This window comes from Macaca mulatta, chromosome 14 (genome assembly GCF_049350105.2).
Source record: "Macaca mulatta isolate MMU2019108-1 chromosome 14, T2T-MMU8v2.0, whole genome shotgun sequence".
Lineage (NCBI taxonomy): Eukaryota > Metazoa > Chordata > Mammalia > Primates > Cercopithecidae > Macaca > Macaca mulatta.
Window position 1 is genome coordinate 19,013,244 of NC_133419.1, and position 18,225 is coordinate 19,031,468.

General features: G+C 43.9%; 1 protein-coding gene across 35 annotated transcripts in view; it reads left to right on the forward strand.

The window, feature by feature from the left end:
• Positions 1 to 2,119: 2,119 nt before the first annotated feature.
• AMBRA1 (autophagy and beclin 1 regulator 1) overlaps positions 2,120 to 18,225 on the forward strand; it is a 199,038-nt gene continuing 182,932 nt past the window's right edge. For 13 of the 35 annotated variants that reach the window (XM_077962962.1, XM_077962967.1, XM_077962975.1 and 10 more), the window contains exons 1-2: positions 2,120 to 2,315; positions 8,861 to 8,978. The gene's annotated coding sequence lies outside the window, so the exon portion shown is untranslated. Of the gene's footprint in view, positions 2,865 to 8,860; positions 8,979 to 18,225 lie in introns of all 35 variants that reach the window. The other 22 variants (XM_001112256.5, XM_015114376.3, XM_015114375.3 and 19 more) reach the window with 7 other exon arrangements.

Sequence of the window (18,225 nt, forward strand, 5' to 3'; positions counted from 1 at the left end):
TGCAGTGAGCTGAGATCCGGCCACTGCACTCCAGCCTGGGCGACAGAGCGAGACTCTGTCTCAAAAAAAACAAAAACAAACAAATTTAGTTATCTGAGTCAAATTTGAATGAGGGCTATAGCTATGCCCCACAAGCCTCTCCAAGAAGGAAGCTTCCTTTTTTTAAAAAAAAATTTTTTATTTGAGACGGAGTCTCGCTCTGTCGCCAGACTGGAGTTCAGTGGCGCGATCTTGGCTCACTGCAGCCTCCGCCTGCCGGATTCGGGCAGTTCTGCCGCCTCAGCCTCCCAAGTAGCTGGGAGGACGTGCGCCCACCACCACGCCCGGGTAATTTTTTGTATTTTTAGTAGAGACGGGGTTTCACTGTGTTAGCCAGGATGGTCTCAATCTCCTGACCTAATGATCTGCCCACCTCGGCCTCCCAAAGTGCTGGGATTAAAGGCATGAGCCACTGCGCCCGGCCTGGCCAGTATTTTCAAAGACTTAGAGGAGATTTTTGTAAAGTGGCAATACATTATTTTAAAAAGGCTCATACTGTAAGGATGTGCTCTTTGATTTTAAAGTCTTTAAAGGCTGGAACTTTTTTTTTTTTTTTTTTTTTTTTTTTTTTTTTTTTTTTTTTTGAGACGGAGTCTTGCTCTGTCACCCAGGCTGGAGTGCAGTGGCACGATCTCTGCTGACTGCAACATCCACCTCCCGGGTTCAAGCGATTCTGCTGCCCCAGCCTCCCGAATAGCTGGAATTACAGGCGCCCACCACCATGCCCGGCTAATTTTTGTATTTTTAGTAGACACGGGGTTTCAGCATCTTGACCAGGCTGGTCTCAAACTCCTGACCTCGTGATCAACCTGCCTCGGCCTCCCAAAGTGCTGGGATTACAGGCGTGAGTCACTGTGTCCGGCCTTTAAAAATTTTTTTTAGGCAGGGTCTTGTTCCATAGATCAGGCAATGGTATGATCATGGTTCATTGCAGCCTCCACCTCCCGGGCTCAGGATATCCTTTCATCTTAGCTTCCTGAGCAGCTGGGCCTACAGGCGGGAGCCACCAGGCCCGGCTAACTTTTTGTATTTTTTTTTTTTTCGTAGAGGCTGGAGTCTCACCATGTTGCACAGGCTGGTCTTGAACTCCTGGGCTCAAAGCAATCCACCAGCCTGGTCTCCTAAAGTGCTCGAATTATGGACGAGAGCCGCTGCGTCCGACCAAACTGGGACTATCTTGTTTCCTTTTTACACCCTTCCTAAGTAGTGGGGAAGGGTGTAAACCTCCCTAGGAGGATGTAAGGTAGACTATGATTGCTCACACTTGGTAACCATACTTGCAGTGATCTTTGTGATTTATTGAATCATACCTAGGATGTACATATTAATTCATATTTGTGCTGAGCATATTCATTTATCAACTAAGAGACTACAGGAAAAAGCCATTGTTGTAATGATGAAAATGTCAACACTTTATCAGGTTCTGAACCCAAAGAGACTTTTGCTTATTATGTAAGAAGCACACCTGTGTCTCTAGGCCTTTGGAAGAAAATAAAAGAGAAAAGCAATCCGTGTACTTCCCCCCCCCCCACCCCCGCCTTATGGTCAGGCTACAAAATTCTGGGTTTTCCCAGCTTCTTTTGGTCATGCTTTGTGGGGGCTACACTGGAGCTTTTACGTAGACTGTTCATTTTGTTCCTCTGCCTGAATTCTCTCTCGTTTTCTTTCTCTACGATTTTTAATTCCCCTCACTGTTCTGTTAGGAAACCAAAGGTCAAATGAGGTTAAGTAATTTGCTCAATTGGGATAAAGAGTGTTGGGAGTCCGTAAAACAGTCGCGGGGCTATAGACAACAAGTGTTATTGCGCTATGATTTGATCTTCAACACATTCACGAGAAACTACAGTTCTCTAAACAACCTTAACTGCCGGCGACCCACAGAAAATGGCAGAAGCGCAGGCTCTTTTTTACCCTGTGGCTTATGATCTGGGTTTGTTTATTTATGCCTCGGACAGGAGCCGGACCTTGAGTAGGAGTTGAGCTGCTTTTCGGCGCTCGGCTGCGGTTCCTTGAACGATTGCTTGGGCGTTCCTCCTTTGATGTCTGGGGCGTTCTTGTATTCGGTGATCTTTTGCGCCGTCTTCTTGCTTGATGTCTCCTGAGCGGCGGCGGCGCCGGGTTGAGGACTGAGTTATCCGCGAGGCCCCGCGCTCAAGCCGCCTTCTCCTGCCGGTCGGTAGAACGGACCCTTTGCTTTATTCGTGCCTCCTCCTTCTTTTTCCCTGTGGCTCAGCTTGTCCGCTGGACTGCAAACCGAGCTCCCGTCTGTCTTGCAGGTAGGCCCAGGAGGAGCCTGGGAGGCCCAGCCCGGCATCCTTCCGCCGCGGGGTTGAGAAGACCTTGGCGCCGGCGGGTGGGCAGGCGGGCCGGCCGCCGTGACACTGCCAGAGGAGGGGCTACCGGACTGCGTTGAGGGGCGCGGCCGGAGGGGCAGCCCGGAACCGAGGGAGAAGCCGGAAGGAGGGAGAGATGCTGGGGCTTCCCGGTGTGGTTCTTTTGGGAGGAGATGTTGGGTCTAGGGCACCCCCTGTGTGTGGGGAAAATGGCTTTCCAGGAACCGACAGAGCTTTGCGCACTTTGACCTTCCTTCCTTTATCCTTTCCCCCCACCCCGAAGTCTCCGGGTGTCATGCCTCAGTTGAACTGGGGACCCCTACTGAGTCCAGCGTTTGAAGGGACCTTTGAGTAGGTGGAGGCGTATGGAACAAGGTCCTCTGGCTCCTCGGAGCGAAGTGTCATGTTCTCGCCTTTTTTGGGTGGGGAAACTGAGGCTGATGTCTGGGACGTGACTTCCCCCCATATCCCCAACAGATCATTAAATGCACTGTAAGTCACTTTTTGTCATTTACCAGTTCCCTTTCCCCCAGTTACCAGTCAAATTATGAAAACAGTGAGTTGTTGTTTGATCGCCTGTGATCCCTCTTTTCCTAGGAATATAGACTGTTAGGAATACAAATCCTGTCACTAGAGGCTTCAGAAGTAAAGGAACCATGTGGTTTCTTGGCTGTTTAGCTTTTCAAAGTCTGTATCATTTTAGCTAATGTAGCAATGACAGTTTCTTTTTGTTTCTTGATAACCTTGTTGCCTACTTTGTTTCCTGATAACCTTGTTGTCTACATTGTTTCCTGGTTGGTTTATCCTCCTCCTCCCCAGCCTCTTTGGAAATCTTAACAACTATGGTGTTTGTGGTTAGTCTAGTAGAGGATGGTCAAGACTTTGAAGGCAAACGCTTGTCCTGTATGAGGGTCTGCTTTCTGGGGAGTATCCAAAGGAAACCCAAGGAGTCTCTCTCTCTCTCTCTTTTTTTTTTTTTTTTTTTTAAGACAGTCTCGCTCTGTCGCCCAAACTGGAGTGCAGTGGCGCAATCTTGGCTTACTGCAACCTCTGCCTCCCGGGTTCAAGCGATTCCCCTGCCTCTGTCTCCTGACTAGCTGGAACTACAGGCGCGCGCCACCACACTCGGCTAATTTTTGTATTTGTAGTAAAGTGGGGTTTCATCACGTTGGCCAGGCTGGTCTTGAACTCCTGGGCTCAAGTGATTCGCTCACCTCGGCCTCTCAAAGTGCTGGAATTACAGGCATGAGCCACCGCGCCCGCCCAGTTTTGTTATATTTGATTACTAGTTTGGTCACTGCACATACAAAAGCTAAAAAAGGCTGTATGTAGAAATCATTCAAATATTGAGATATTTAAATGAAACTCCTTTGTGGTTCTCTTTTCCTTCCCAACTTGGAAAGGTTGGGGACTAAGTCTCTCATTTTCATCGGATTCAGTGTCATGATCCTAATTTGTGTCACTTCTTTGTTGGGGAAAAAAAAATATCAGCCTGCCGGGTGCAGTGGCTCACACCTGTAATCCCAGCATTTTGGGAGGGCAAGGCGGGTGGATCACCTGAGGTTGGGAGTTCGAGACCAGCCTGACCAATGTGGAGAAACCTAAAAATACAAAATTAGCCGGGCGTGGTGGTGCATGCCTGTAATCCCAGCTACTCGGGAGGGTAAGGCAGGAGAATCACTTGAATCCAGGAGGCAGAAGTTGCCATGAGCGAGATCACATCATTGCACTCCAGCCTGGGCAACAAGAGCCAAACTCTGTATCAAAAAAAAAAAAAAAAAAAATCAGTCTTGAGGTCATTCTGGGTTGGATAAGTTTCCAAAGTATGTAGAATCAGTAGGAGGGTGTTTTTTGTTTGTTTGTTTGTTTGTTTGTTTGTTTTGAGACAGAGTCTTGCTTTGCCCCCCGGGCTGGAGTGCAGTGGCGCTATCTCAGCTCACTACGACCTCCTCCGCCTCCCAGGTTCAAGCAGTTCTCTGCCTCAGCATCCCGAGTAGCTGGGATTACAGGCACCACCACCACACCTGGCTAATTTTTTGTATTTTTAGTAGAGATGGGGTTTCACCATCTTGGCCAGGCTGGTCTTGAACCCCTGACCTCGTGATCCACCTGCTTTGGCCTCCCAAAGTGCTGGGATTACAGGCATGAGCCACCGCGCCCGGCCAAGAGAGTGGTTTTAAGGGTATAGAGATTCAGTTCCTAGTCCTTGAGTGGAGACTGTACAAGGCTACATTCTCCCACTATTTTAGTATTCTTGTATAAGTTTTGGAAAGATTACTGTTCCTTTAATTTTTTGTGTGAGGTCAGCAAGATTTAAATGAATGGCCCTTAATCATGAGCAATTTCCTAGTTACACGACCTCAGTGCTCCCAGAAAGGGATTAATGAAGAGCCACCAGACTATCTTTATGGAGAATCTAGATTGGGGATAAGCTAAGAATGTGCATTTTTGAAAAAGTTTTTATGGTAGAAGAGAATGTATATCAGATAAAAGAATGTAGAGAAGAAAGCAACATTGTCCACTGGGAATTGATAAGTTCTGTGTAGAATTTAGAGTTATAAAGAATATCTCATTGACTCCTAATGAATGCTAAATAACAAATGGAAATTGCTGTGAGTGTCTTGAAGCAATCTTAGGAATATTTTATTATGTTTCTGCAGGAAATAATTGGCAGAGGCTTAAGGTGAATTGAGGCCAAGAAATTTGGTGGTGTTGATGGGAGGTTACAGGGATAGAGCTTATCAACTTAATCAACTTATCCCATGCTTTGTGATAGAAGTTCACTCAGCTTTTTTTCTTTTTCTTTTTTCTTTTTTTTTTTTTTTTTTTTTTTTGAGATGGAGTCTTGCTCTGTCGCCCAGGTTGGAGTGCAGTGGAACTCACTGCAACCTCCACTTCCGGATTCAAGCAATTCTCCTGCCTCAGCCTCCTGTGTAGCTGGGATTACAGGCGCAGGCCACGATGCCCGGCTAATTTTTTGTGTTTTCACTCAGCTTTTAACTTACTTGGTTAAATCTTGCATTGTTCTGTCAATGTTAGATTGGGTTCTCTTTTGACATTTCCTTTAAAAACTGAACAGGTTCAGAATGTAAATGAATTCTGTCTTTTAGTAAGAAAGTTCTTGGAGATGATTGAAGATTTGAACTTCTAGAACTTGACCTGGAACAGAGTTATGTACATTGCTTGAAAAATATTAGTTATGTATGTCGTTAAAAAACAATTATTTTTATTAATAAAGTAGTAATTTACTTTTTTTTTTTTTTTTTTTTTTTTTTTGAGAGATGAGGTCTCCCTATGTTGCTCAGGCTGGACTCAAACTCCTGGGCTCAAGTAGCCCTCCCCAATAGCTGGAACTACAGGTGCATGCACTTGGCTTACATTTTTTTAAATTTATTTTTTTGAGACGGAGTCTTGCTCTGTCACCAGGCTGGAGGCAGTGGCGCAATCTCGGCTCACTGCAGCCTCTGCCTCCTGGGTTCAAGAGATTCCTGTGCCTCAGCCTCCCGAGTAGCTGGGACTACAGGTGTGCACCACCATACCCAGCTAATTTTTTGTATTTTAGTAGAAATGGGGTTTCACCATGTTGGCCAGGATGGTCTCGATCTCCTGACCTTGTGATCCGCCCACCTTGGCCTCCGAAACTGCTCAGATTAGAGGCATGAGCCACCGTGCCTGGCCATATATTTTTATACTGTATAATTTTCACAATATTTTCAATATGTGTTAGGATACTTATAAAACTTTTGTTTTGATCATGTAACTTTAGGGTGCTTGTTAATATCGAATCCAAACATTATGGTCCTCAAGCATATTGGTGAATGTTGTCTGTTTAAGTTGACAGTTTCTCTCACTCTTCCAATTTATCTCACTCTTAAAGGAATAAGAGAAAATGTTTCGTTGTTAGCACAGTAAGGTGTCTTTTTCCAAGGTATGCCTCAGCCTTGATAGAGTTATTTTGGAGTGGAATCCACATTTTTTTGCCCAGTGGTTTGGTTTATCTCCAAAAAACTTAAGTTCCTTTAATCACAGTCATTCTTGTTTCATTCTCCAATTGTTCCTCATAAACTCAGAGAGAGCTTTCAGTGTCTTAATTTCTGTTTGTACAGAAGTGTTCTGGTACAGCCTGTCCTGTGGTTTGGGGTCATTTATATTTTATCTTTTCTAGCTCCCCCAGGTTAATATGATCAATTTTTTTTTTTTGTTTTTGCACAGCTAAAATTAGTTACTGATGGATAAAAATTTTGTGATTATTTATTGTCAGAATGTATTTATGTGTCCAGTACTATGTGGCAGCCTGCCAATGTAATGTAAGGAGAAAATAGATTAAGTAATTAGGAGATCTGGGTTTAAGCCCTAGGTTTACTACTGAGAAGTCTTGTATAAATTATTTAAGGAGGCTGTAGGGAAGGTTAGTGTCCTTTATTGAGCATTTACTGTGTCATGTTCTTTACATGTGTTATTTCATTTAATACTTGTAAGAGTCCTTTATAGTAGATGTTAATTTCCTTATAGAGATACTGTTTTTTCCATTTTTTTTTGCTGAAGCTTAGTGACAATAAATAATTTAACCAAGATCACACAGTAGGTATAGTAGAGCTGAGATTCAAATCAAAGGCTTTGAATGCTTTTCTGAGTCTGTATTTAAAGAATGGAAAAGTAAAACATCCATCATAATCCTTTTTTTTTTTTTTTGAGATGGAGTTTCACTCTTGTTGCCCAGTCTGGTGTGCAATGGTGCAATCTCGGCTCACTGCATCCTCCGTCTCCTGGGTTCAAGCGATTCTCCTGCCTCAGCCTCCCTAGTAGCTCGGACTACAGGCATGTGCCCGGCTAATTTTTGCATTTTTTTTTTTTTAGTAGAGATGGGTTTTCACCACGTTAATCAGGCTGGTTTCAAACTCCTGACCTCAGGTGATCCACCTGCCTTGGCCTCCCTAAGTGCTGGGAATACAGGTGTGAGCCACCGTGCCGGCCCATCATAATACTTACGTTGATTACATTGAGGAAAAGTATGTGAAAATGCTTTAAAAGGATAAAGTACTCTTCAAGTGTTAACTTCTATGCTGTTTTACAACAACAATGAACAGATGTTATTTAAGTTCTTGGGCAACTTGCTACTTTTTTTTTTTTTTTTTTTTTTTTTTTGAGATGGAGTCTCGCTCTGTCACCCAGCCTCCTGGAGTGCAGCAGCGCTATCTCGGCTCGTTGCAACCTCAGCCTCCCAGGTTCAAGTGATTCTCCCTCCTCAGCTTCCCGAGTAGCTGGGATTGCAGACACGTGCCACCACGCCCAGCTAATTTTGCATTTTTAGCAGAGACCTGGTTTCACCATGTTGGCCAGGCTGGTCTTGAACCCCTGACCTCAAGTGATCCACCCAACTTGGCCTCTCAATGTGCTATGATTACATGCATGAGCCACAGCACCCGGCCTCCTTCCTTTTCTTTTCTAACTTATTTTCTGTCTCTTCCTCTGTTCCTAGGGTTAATAATCTTCACTTCTCTACCCAAATTTTTTTTCTTTCTTCATTGTGTGTTGTTTTGGTACTGTGTTTATTTCTTTATTTTATTTTATTTTATTTATTTATTTTTTGAGACGGAGTCTCGGTGTGTCATCCAGGCTGGGTACTGTTTATTTCTGAGGTCAGAAATATTCCCATCAGACCCTGTGGAGCTATTTCTTTTTTTTTTTTTTTTTTTGAGACGGAGTCTCGCTCTGTAGCCCAGGCTGGAGTGCAGTGGCCGGATCTCAGCTCACTGCAAGCTCCGCCTCCCGGGTTCACGCCATTCTCCTGCCTCAGCCTCCCGAGTAGCTGGGACTACAGGCGCTGCCACCTCGCCTGGCTATTTTTTGTATTTCTTAGTAGAGACGGGGTTTCACCGTGTTAGCCAGGATGGTCTCGATCTCCTGACCTCGTGATCCGCCCATCTCGGCCTCCCAAAGTGCTGGGATTACAGGCTTGAGCCACCGCGCCCGGCCGTTGTGGAGCTATTTCTTGATTGTGACTGTGTGTATCAACCCTTACCTTTGCAGACATTTGTTCATCTAGCAAATATTTATTGAAGACTCATTAGATGTTGGGATACAATGGTGGACATAGGTGTTCTTATCCTTATGGAGTTTATTCCAGTGGAAAACATAGGTATTTGGTAAATGTTGAAATTTAGACTGAAACAAGTATTCTGAAGGAAATAAACAAGGGCTGACGGGGGAAGAAGAAGTGAGGTGGGCCCTGGGTATTTACAGGGATTGGAGCCTTCAGTCATAGCATCCTTAATCCCCTTGAAAAGTTGGAATCATAAATCATGATTGTGTAAATTTAAGTTTCCCTGCTGCCATTTAAGCCGTCACTTAAGATTGCTACATGTAATATTTGTCTGGTATTTAATGTATGATAACATTGGGTTTTACATAGTCAAGGATAACTATGACTTAAATATCTAGCATGCTTGACTAATGAGTTTAATTTTTTACTTTTTTTTTTGTGGCAGGGTCTCACTCTGTGGCCCAGGCTGGAGTGCAGTGGTGTAATCTTGGTTCACTGCAGCCTCCACCTCCCAGGTTCAAGTGATTCTCGTGCCTCAGCCTCCCGAGTAACTGGGACTACAGGTGTGTTCCACGGTGTCCGGCTAATTTTTGTATTTTGAGTCGAGATGGGGTTTCACCATGTTAGCCAGGCTGGTCTCGAACTCATGTCTTCAGGTGATCTGCCCGCCTCAGCCTCCCAACATGTTGGGATTACAGGTGTGAGCCACTGTGCCTGGCCTGAAGTTGTGTTTTTGTAAAATGAGCTGAAACAAATTTCACACTTCATGATTTCATCACTTATTTCTGCTCTCCAGAATAGATCATAGGCATATATACCTATAGTGTAATGAAGCATCTGAAATTTTGCTGAGTTGGAGAGGATTAATAAGCACATTTGACTTGCAGAGAAAATTGGAATATTTTATTCTAGGTGACCACTGAAAACAGGACAGAAAAATTTCTCTCCCCAGACTTTTGAATAGCAGCATAGTTGCACTGACTCCTGGAGTCAAGCAGCCTGGTTCAAATTTCAGCACCCCTACTTACTAGCTGTACAACTTGGGGAAGTTACTTAGTCTCTGTGTGTCTCTCCTCATCTGTAAAATGTTGTTACAGTTGTTGTAAGAACTAAATTAGTTAATATGTATAAAGCATTTAGAACAGTGCTAGGTGCTGTATATGCCAGTTGTTAGTAACAATGTTATTATTATAACAAAATAAAGTTTTCCAAAAGAACACATGATAGTGGTTCTTAGATTGAAGTTTAGATGCTTTGGTAAAACTTTAATAGGGAAGAGGAAGTTAAAACAGCATATTTGTCCCTCTTTCCCCTCAGTACCCTTCAAATTAAAGTAAAAGGATATAGGTTCAAATCCTAGCTAGGAAAACAAAGTAAAAAGTTGAATCTTTATTTTTAATTCAAAAATTATTTTGTTATTATTTTTTTGAGACAATCTTGCTCTGGTGCAGTGGCACAATCTTGGCTCACTGCAAACTCTGCTTCCTGGGTTCCAGTGATCCTTGTGCCTCAGCCTCCCGAGTAACTGGGATTACAGGTGTGTGCCACCACACCTGACTAATTTTTGTATTTCTTTTAATGGAGACAGGGTTTTGCCATGTTGGCCAGGCTTGTCTTGAACTCTGGCCTCAAGTGATCTGCCCACCTCAACTTCCATAAGTACTGGAATTACAGGTGTGAGCCACTGCGTCCAGCTTTTAAAATCATTATTATTTTCGGCCGGGCACGGTGGCTCATGCCTGTAATCCCAGCACTTTGGGAGGCCAAGGTGAGTGGATCATCTGAGGTTGGGAGTTCAAGACCAGCCTGACCAACGTGGAGAAACCCCGTCTCTACTAAAAATACAAATTAGCTGGGTGTGGTGGTGCATATCTGTAATCCCATCTACTTGGGAGGCTGAGGCATGAGAATCGCTTGAACCAGGGAGGTAGAGGTTGCAGTGAGCCGAGATCGTGCCATCACACTCCAGCCTGGGCAACAAGAGCGAAACTCCATCTCAAAAAAAAAAAAATTATTGTTATTTTCTAATTATAAAGGTCTTTATGCCTGGTGTGGTGGACTATACCTGTAATCCCAGCAGTTTGGGAGGCTGGGATTTTTTATGTGTGTGTGTGTGTGTGTATATGTTTTTTTTTTTTTTTGAGATGAAGTCTTGATCTGTCGCCCAGGCTAGAGTGCAGTGGTGCGATCTTAGCTCATTGCAACCTCCACCTCCTGGGTTCAAGCGATTCTCCTGCCTCAGCCTCCCGAGTAGCTGGGACTACTGGTGCATGCCATCACACCTGGCTAATTTTTGTATTTTTAGTAGAGACAGGCTTTCACCGTGTTAGCCAGGATGGTGTCGATCTGCTGACCTTGTGATCCGCCCGCCTTGGCCTCCCAAAGTGCTAAGTGCTGGGATTACAGGTGCAAGCCATCGCGCCTGGCCTTTTTTTTTTTTTTTTTTTTGAGTCGGAGTCTCGCTCTGTCACCCAGGCCGGAGTGCAGTGGCTCGATCTCGGCTCATTGCAAGTTCCACCTCCCGGATTCACGCCATTCTCCTGCCTCAGCCTCCTAAGCAGCTGGGACTACAGGCGTCCGCCACCAAGCCCGGCTAATTTTTTGTATTTTTAGTAGAGACGGGGTTTCCCCATGTTGGCCAGGATGGTCTCGATCTCCTGACCTCGTGATCCGCCCTCCTTGGCCTCTCAAAGTGCTGAGATTACAGGCATGAGCCACCGCGCCCGGCCTTTTTTTTTTTTTTTTTTTTTTTTTTTTTGAAAGAGTCTCGCTCTGTCGCCCAGGCTGGAGTGCAGTGAGTGGTGTGATCTCAGTTCACTGCAACCTCTACCTCCTATGTTCAAGTGATTCTCCTGCCTCAGCCTCCTGAGTAGCTGGGTTTACAAGCGCCCATCACCTCAGCCAGATAACCTTTTTTTTTTTTTTTTGAGACGGAGTTTCGCTCTTGTTGCCCAGGCTGGAGTGCAATGGTGCAATCTCAGCTCACTGCAACCTCCACCTCCCAGGTTCAAGCGATTCTCCTGCCTCAGCCTCCCCAGTAGCTGGGATTAGAGGCATGCACCACCACGTCCAGCTAATTTTGTATTTTTAGTAGAGACAGGGTTTCTCCACGTTGGTCAGGCTGGTCTCGAACTCCTGACCTCAGATGATCCACTCACCTCGGCCTCTCATAGTGCTGGGATTACAGGCATGAGCCACTGCGCCTGGGCCCATGTCCAGATAATTTTGTATTTTTAGTAGAGATGGGGTTTCACCATGTTGGCCATCCTGGTCTTGAACTCCTGACCTCAGGTTATGCACTCACCTTGGCCTCCTAAAGTGGTGGGATTACAGATGTGAGCCATTGCGCCTGGCAACAATTTTTTAAAAGTAGCTGTAAATGGTGGTGCATGCCTGTAGTCCCAGCTACTTGGGAGGCTGAGGCAGGAGGATTGCCTGAACCTGTTAGATCAAGCCTGCAGTGAACCAAGATCACACCACTATACTCCATCCTGGGCATCATCATGGCAAGACCCTGTCTCAAAAAAAATTTTTTAAAATTCTATCTAGTGATTATAGCAGAGTGTGTATTTTTCAGTCATTCATTTGATAAATGTTTGTTGCATGTGTACTCCTTCAGTAGGCGGTGAGGATACCATAATGCTGTGTATTATGTACTATGGATTTTTTTTTTTTTAAAGTTATGACATATCCCTGTGAAGCCTTTTAGAACTATTTCTTGGTTGTGATTCTGTGTCTCAGTTCTTACTTTTTCAGACTTTTGTTTTTCTATCAAATACTGGTTCTGATCAGAACCAATCCTTATGAGTGCTTTGTGCCAGGTACTGTAGTAAGCACTTTGCGTTGATTCTTTTCATTCTCACTAACAACCTTATGACATAAGTACTTTTATTCTTCTCATTTTATTGATGTAGCAGTTGTGGCACAGAGAAGTTAAGCAATTTGCCCAAGATATATAGCTAGCAAATGGCAGAACCAGGATTCGAGTCCAAACAACCTGGCTCCACATTCCCCTGCCCTTAACCTCTAAGTTATACTGATTCTCAACTACTAAACACTTTAAGCTAAACACTAGGTCAATATACTAAGAGTAGAGTGGAAAAATAGATGTCCATGCCTTTATGGAGATTATAGTCCAGAGGAAAGAGAGACAGTAAACAAATAATTACACCAATAAACATATAATTGCAATGTGTGGCAAACCTATGCCAGAAAAATAAAAAGAGATTATAGTAGGGGAACCTGAATTAAACTGGAGGTTTGAGAAGTATTTTTCTGAAGAAGTGATATTTAAGCAGAGACTAGAAGGATAGAAAGGGAAGGGACTAACATGTATGAAATTCCCAAGATAGGAAGGAACTTGACACATTTGAGAAACTGGAAGAAGATTGATATGGTTGGAATACAGTGAACAGTAGGGGATGGAGGAAAGAGGCATAGAATGAGGATAGAGACTTAGGCACAACTATGTCAAGGCTTTCGGATTTTTTTTTTTTTTTTTTTTTTTTTTTGAGACAGCGTCTCTGTTTCCCAGGCTAGCATGCAGTGGTGTGATCACAGCTCACTGTAGTCTTGACCTTCTAGGCCCAAGGATCCTCCCACCTCAGCTTCCCAAGTAGCTTGGACTAGAGGCACCCACTACCATGCCTAGGTAATTTTTGATTATTTGTACAGACAAAGCCTCACTATGTTGCCTAGGCTGATCTTAAACTCCTGGACTGAAGAGATCCTTTCCCATCTTGGCCTCCCATAGTGGTGAAATTACAGGCAGCAAGGCTTTTGGAATTTTTTTTTTTTTGAGGTGGAGTCTTGCCCTGTCGCCCATGCTGGAGTGCGGTAATGTGGTCTCGGCTCAGTGCAGTTTGCGCCTCCTGGGTTCAAGTGATTCTCCTGCGTCAGCCTCTCGAGTAGCTGGCACTACAGTCACGTGCCACCACACATGGGTAATTTTTAAAATTATTTGTTTATTTATTTATTTATGTTTTGAGACAGAATCTCTCACTGTCGCCCAGGCAGGAGTGCAGTGGCGCGATCTTGGCTTACTGCAAGCTCCGCCTCCTGGGCTCACGCCATTCTCCTGCCTCAGCCTCCCAAGCAGCTGGGACTATAGGCGTCTGCCACTACACCCAGCTAATTTTTTGTATTTTTAGTAGTGACGGGGTTTCACGTGTTGGCCAGGATGGTCTCGATCTCCTGACTTCTTGATCAGGAGAGCCACCGCGCCTGGTCAAATTTTTTCATTTTTAGTAGAGACAGGGTTTCACCATGTTGTCCTGGCTGGTCTTGAACTTCTGACCTCAGGTGATATACCCGCTTTGGCCTCCCAAAGTCCTGGGATTACAGGCATGAGCTACCATACCTGGCCGGCTTTTGGATTTTTATCCTGAGTATAATTAGAAGATTTTGAAGGTTTTAAGCATGAGTGTCATGACCTTATATATTATTTTAAAACGTTACTCTGGGGCTGGGCACGGTGGTTTATGCCTGTAATCCCAGCACTTTGGGAAGCTGAGGCGGGGGGATTGCTTGAGCTCAGGAGTTTGAGGCCAGCATGGATGACGTGGTGAGATCCCATCTCTACAAAAAGTTCAAAAAAATTAACTGGGTGTGGTGGCTCACACCTGTGCTTCCAGCTACTTGGGAGGCTAAGGTGGGAGGATCACCTGGTCTGGGGAGGTTGAGGCTGCAGTGAGCTTAAAACCATGCTACTGCACTCCAGGCTGGGTGACAGAGCAAGGCTCTGTCTCCAAAACAACAATAACAACAGCAGTACCCCATTCTGTGGGTACATTGTGGGGAGTGATTTGGAAAGAGAAGAAATGGGGGAAGTGTGGTTAGGAAGTATTACAGAGGTCCAGGCAAAAGGCAATGATGGTTTGGATTAGACTGTAGGCAGTGGAGATAGAAGTAGAAAGATTCAGTAGATATTTTAGAATTAGGACAGGCAAGACTTAATGGATTGGATGTGTGGGAAGAGGAAGGTGTCAAGTATAATTCCAGATTTTTGGCCTGAGCATCTGGGTAGATGAAGGTGGTGTTTCTGAGATGGAAACATTGGAGGAGGAGTAGATTTGGATTAGAGTTGGGGAGTGGAATGAAGATCTCAGTTTTAGTCATGCTAAGTGTTAGATGCCTGTGAAAACATACAAGCGTAGATATCAAGTACGTAGTCTCTAGGCTGATTCACAAAAGTGGCGCTGGAGAGAAATCTGGATGGTATTAGTATATAGATGATATTTACAACAAAGGGAAGTGGATGAGATCTCCTAGAGAACAAGTATAGAGTAGGAGGAGAAGACCACGCTCCAAGGAATTCAAGAGAAAATCTAAGAGCTTGTTATTAGAGAAACCAACATAAGAGCATATTTCAGGAAGGGAGTAATCACTGTACATTGTTGGATTTAGCAACACAGAGATCATTGATGATTATAGCAAGAACAATATTGGAGGAAAGCAGGGCCAGAAGCTCAATTGAATTGGGTTTAAGGCGTGGGAAGGGACGAAGTGGAGATGGTCTGTGTATTTTGATTATTAACATGTGTAGGCTGGGTGTGGTGATTGATGCCTGTAATCCCAGCAATTCGGGAGGTCGAGGCAGGCGGATCACCTGGGGTCAGAAGTTCAAGACCAGCCTGGCCAACATGGTGAAACCATGTCTCTACTAAAAATACAAAAGTTAGCCAGGCGTGGAGGTACACACCTGTAATCCCAGCTCCTCAGGAGGCTGAGGCAGTATAATCACTTGAACTGAGGAGGTGGAGGTTGCGGTGAGCTGAGATCCCCTCACTGCACTGGCCTGGGCGATCCCAGAACAAGACTCCATCTCGAAACAAAACATGTCTGTTTCCTCATAAGAAGTATACTCTAAGACAGTAAGATCCATGAAGATAGGAGCTGTACCTTTCCATTTTTTGTATTCTTGGCTGCTTAGCTTGGTATCTTGCCCCAGAAGGTTATATTAAGAGAGAAAAGAGTGAGGGCATGAAGATATTTGCAAAATGGTGAGAGTAATGATTCTCATGGCCTTTTTATGTTGGCCTTAAGGGTTTATCCATTTTTTATGTTACTTACTTACTTTATTTATTTATTTATTGAGATGGAGTTTTGCTCTTGTTGCCCAGGCTGGAGTGCAGTGGCGTGATCTCAGCTCACTGCAACCTCTGCCTCCCGGTTTCAAGCGATTCTCCTGCCTCAGCCTCCCGAGTAGCTGGGATTATAGGCATGCACCCCCACGCGCCGCTTATTTTTTATTTTTATTAGAGACAGGGTTTCTCCATGTTGGTCAGGCTGGTCTCGAACTCCTGACCTCAAGTGATCCTCCTGCCTCAGCCTCGCAAAGTGCTGGGATTACAGGCGTGAGCCACCATGCCTGGCCCTTTTTATGTACTTTTAAACTTTGCTATGTTTAGCCTTTCTTTTTTCACTTCCCTACTGAATGGGTCTTAGTATTTTGGTATTATTGGCTTTTAAAGTTCATTCCTTTATTTACTTATTTTTTTGAATTGCTTTCCTGTGGTCATTGTTGCTGTAGCTAATTAGCTGAGGTGCTTGGTTAATCTCTTTATTCATTTACTTGTTTATTGGCTCTTATTTCCATATAGTGATTGTATAATTGTGACAAAGTTCTATACTTTTGTTTTCTATTAATAGTTTGTGATTTATATACTTTGCACAGAGTCTAATTAGCCATATTGATATGATAATAATAAACATTTTGGCTACAGTCCTACATATATATGTGTGTGTGTATATATATATATATATTTCTTTTTTTTTTTTTGTAAAACAGAGTCTTGCTCTGTTGCCCAGGCCGGAGTGCAGTGGTGCGATCTTGGCCTACTGCAACCTCTGCCTCCTGGGTTCAAGCAACTCTCTTGCCTCAGCCTCCCAACTATCTGGGATTACAGGCACATACCACCACACCTGGCTAATTTTTGTATTTTTAGTAGAGACAGGGTTTCGTCATGTTGGCCCGGCTGGTCTCGAATTCCTGAGCTCAGGTGATCCACCCACCTTGGCTTCCTAAGGTTCTAGGATTACAGACATGAGCCGCCACGTCCGTCCCTACCTGGAATTTTATATGGTAACTTTCCTGGGAAATGCTTATATGGACATTGTCCTTATTAATTCTTCTAGCATTCTTTTATTTATTTATTTGAGACACTCTTTCTTCCAGGCTAGACGGCAGTGGTGATCATAGTTCACTGTAACCTTGAACTCAAGCTTTCCTCCTCCTTCAGCCTCCCAAGTAGTTGGATTACAGGTACAGACCACCACACTCAGCTTCTGGCATTTTTTGTTTTGTTTTGTTTTTGAGCCAGAGTTTCACTCTTGTTGCCCAGGCTGGAGTGCAATGGCACGATCTCGGCTCACCGCAACCTCCTCCTCCCGGGTTGAAGTGATTCTCCTGCCTCCGCCTCCTGAGTACCTGGGATTATAGGCATGCACCACGATGCTCGGCTAATTTTGTACTTTTGGTAGGACAGGGTTTCTCCATATTGGTCAGGCTGGTCTCGAACTCCCAACCTCAGGTGATCTGCCCGCCTCGGCCTCCCAAAGTGCTGGGATTATAGGCATGAGCCACCCTGCCTGGCTGCATTTTTTTTTTTTTTTTTTTTTTTTTTTTTTTTAAGAATAAGGACTTACTGAGCTGAAATTCACTTCACATAAAATTAGCCATCTTAAAATGAACAATTCAGTGGCATTTAAGTACATTCACAATGTTCTGCAACCTGTTTAGTTTCAAACATTACCATCTCTCCAAAGTAAAACCCCTTACCAGTTAAGCAGTTTATCCTCATTCCGCCCTTCCTCCAGCCCGATAACCACCAATCTGCATTCTGTCTCTGTGGATTGATCTATTCTGGATATTTCAAACCTGTTTAGTTTCAAACATTACCATCTCTCCAAAGTAAAACCCCTTACCAGTTAAGCAGTTTATCCTCATTCTGCCCTTCCTCCAGCCCGATAACCACCAATCTGCATTCTGTCTCTGTGGATTGATCTATTCTGGATATTTCATATAAATGTCATACTACAATATGTGATCTTTTGTGTCTGACTTCTTTGACTTAGCGTAGTGTTTGGAGGTTTATTTATCTCCATTGGAGTATTTGTCAGTACTTCATACCTTTTCACGACTGAATAATATTCCATTGTGTGTATATATCACATTTGTTTATCCATTCATCCGTTGAAGAACATTTGGGCTGTTTCTGCCTTCTGCTATTGTGAATAGTGTTGCTTTGAACATGCACGTGTGTGGGCTTATTTTCAGTTAGTTCAGGAATATACCTAGGAATGGAATTGCAGGTCCTATGGTAATATATTATTGATATATTACTGTTAATGATCTTCTGACATGTTAGAGATCAAAGCCAACATCTGCAGCTTCTCCAGAGTATGTGATTTCTGAGTTTGGCTGGGCTTAGATTGGGACTCGGAATCTCTTTCCTGTATGAAGAACTGAGTTCTAACATTCTGGTTTTATTATTTGCATTTTACTGATGGGATAATTGAAGCACAGCATCTGCATGGTTTTAACTTCCTATCATCTTCAGAGCAAGTCAGTGATGGAATTAGGAATTTAAGACTCTTAATCATGTTCTTTGTCTAAGGTGACCCATATAAAGCCATGTTGCATTTACATGAAGCTATTTGAAACGGGCTTCCTATATTTTATAATCTCTTGGAGGGATATTGTTCAGGTGGTGTTAAGCAGATGTTCTCTTTCCATAGAGGACAGGACAAGAGGGAATGTGTTTTAATTGCAACATAAAGGATGTAGATTACACTTTAGAAAGAACTTCC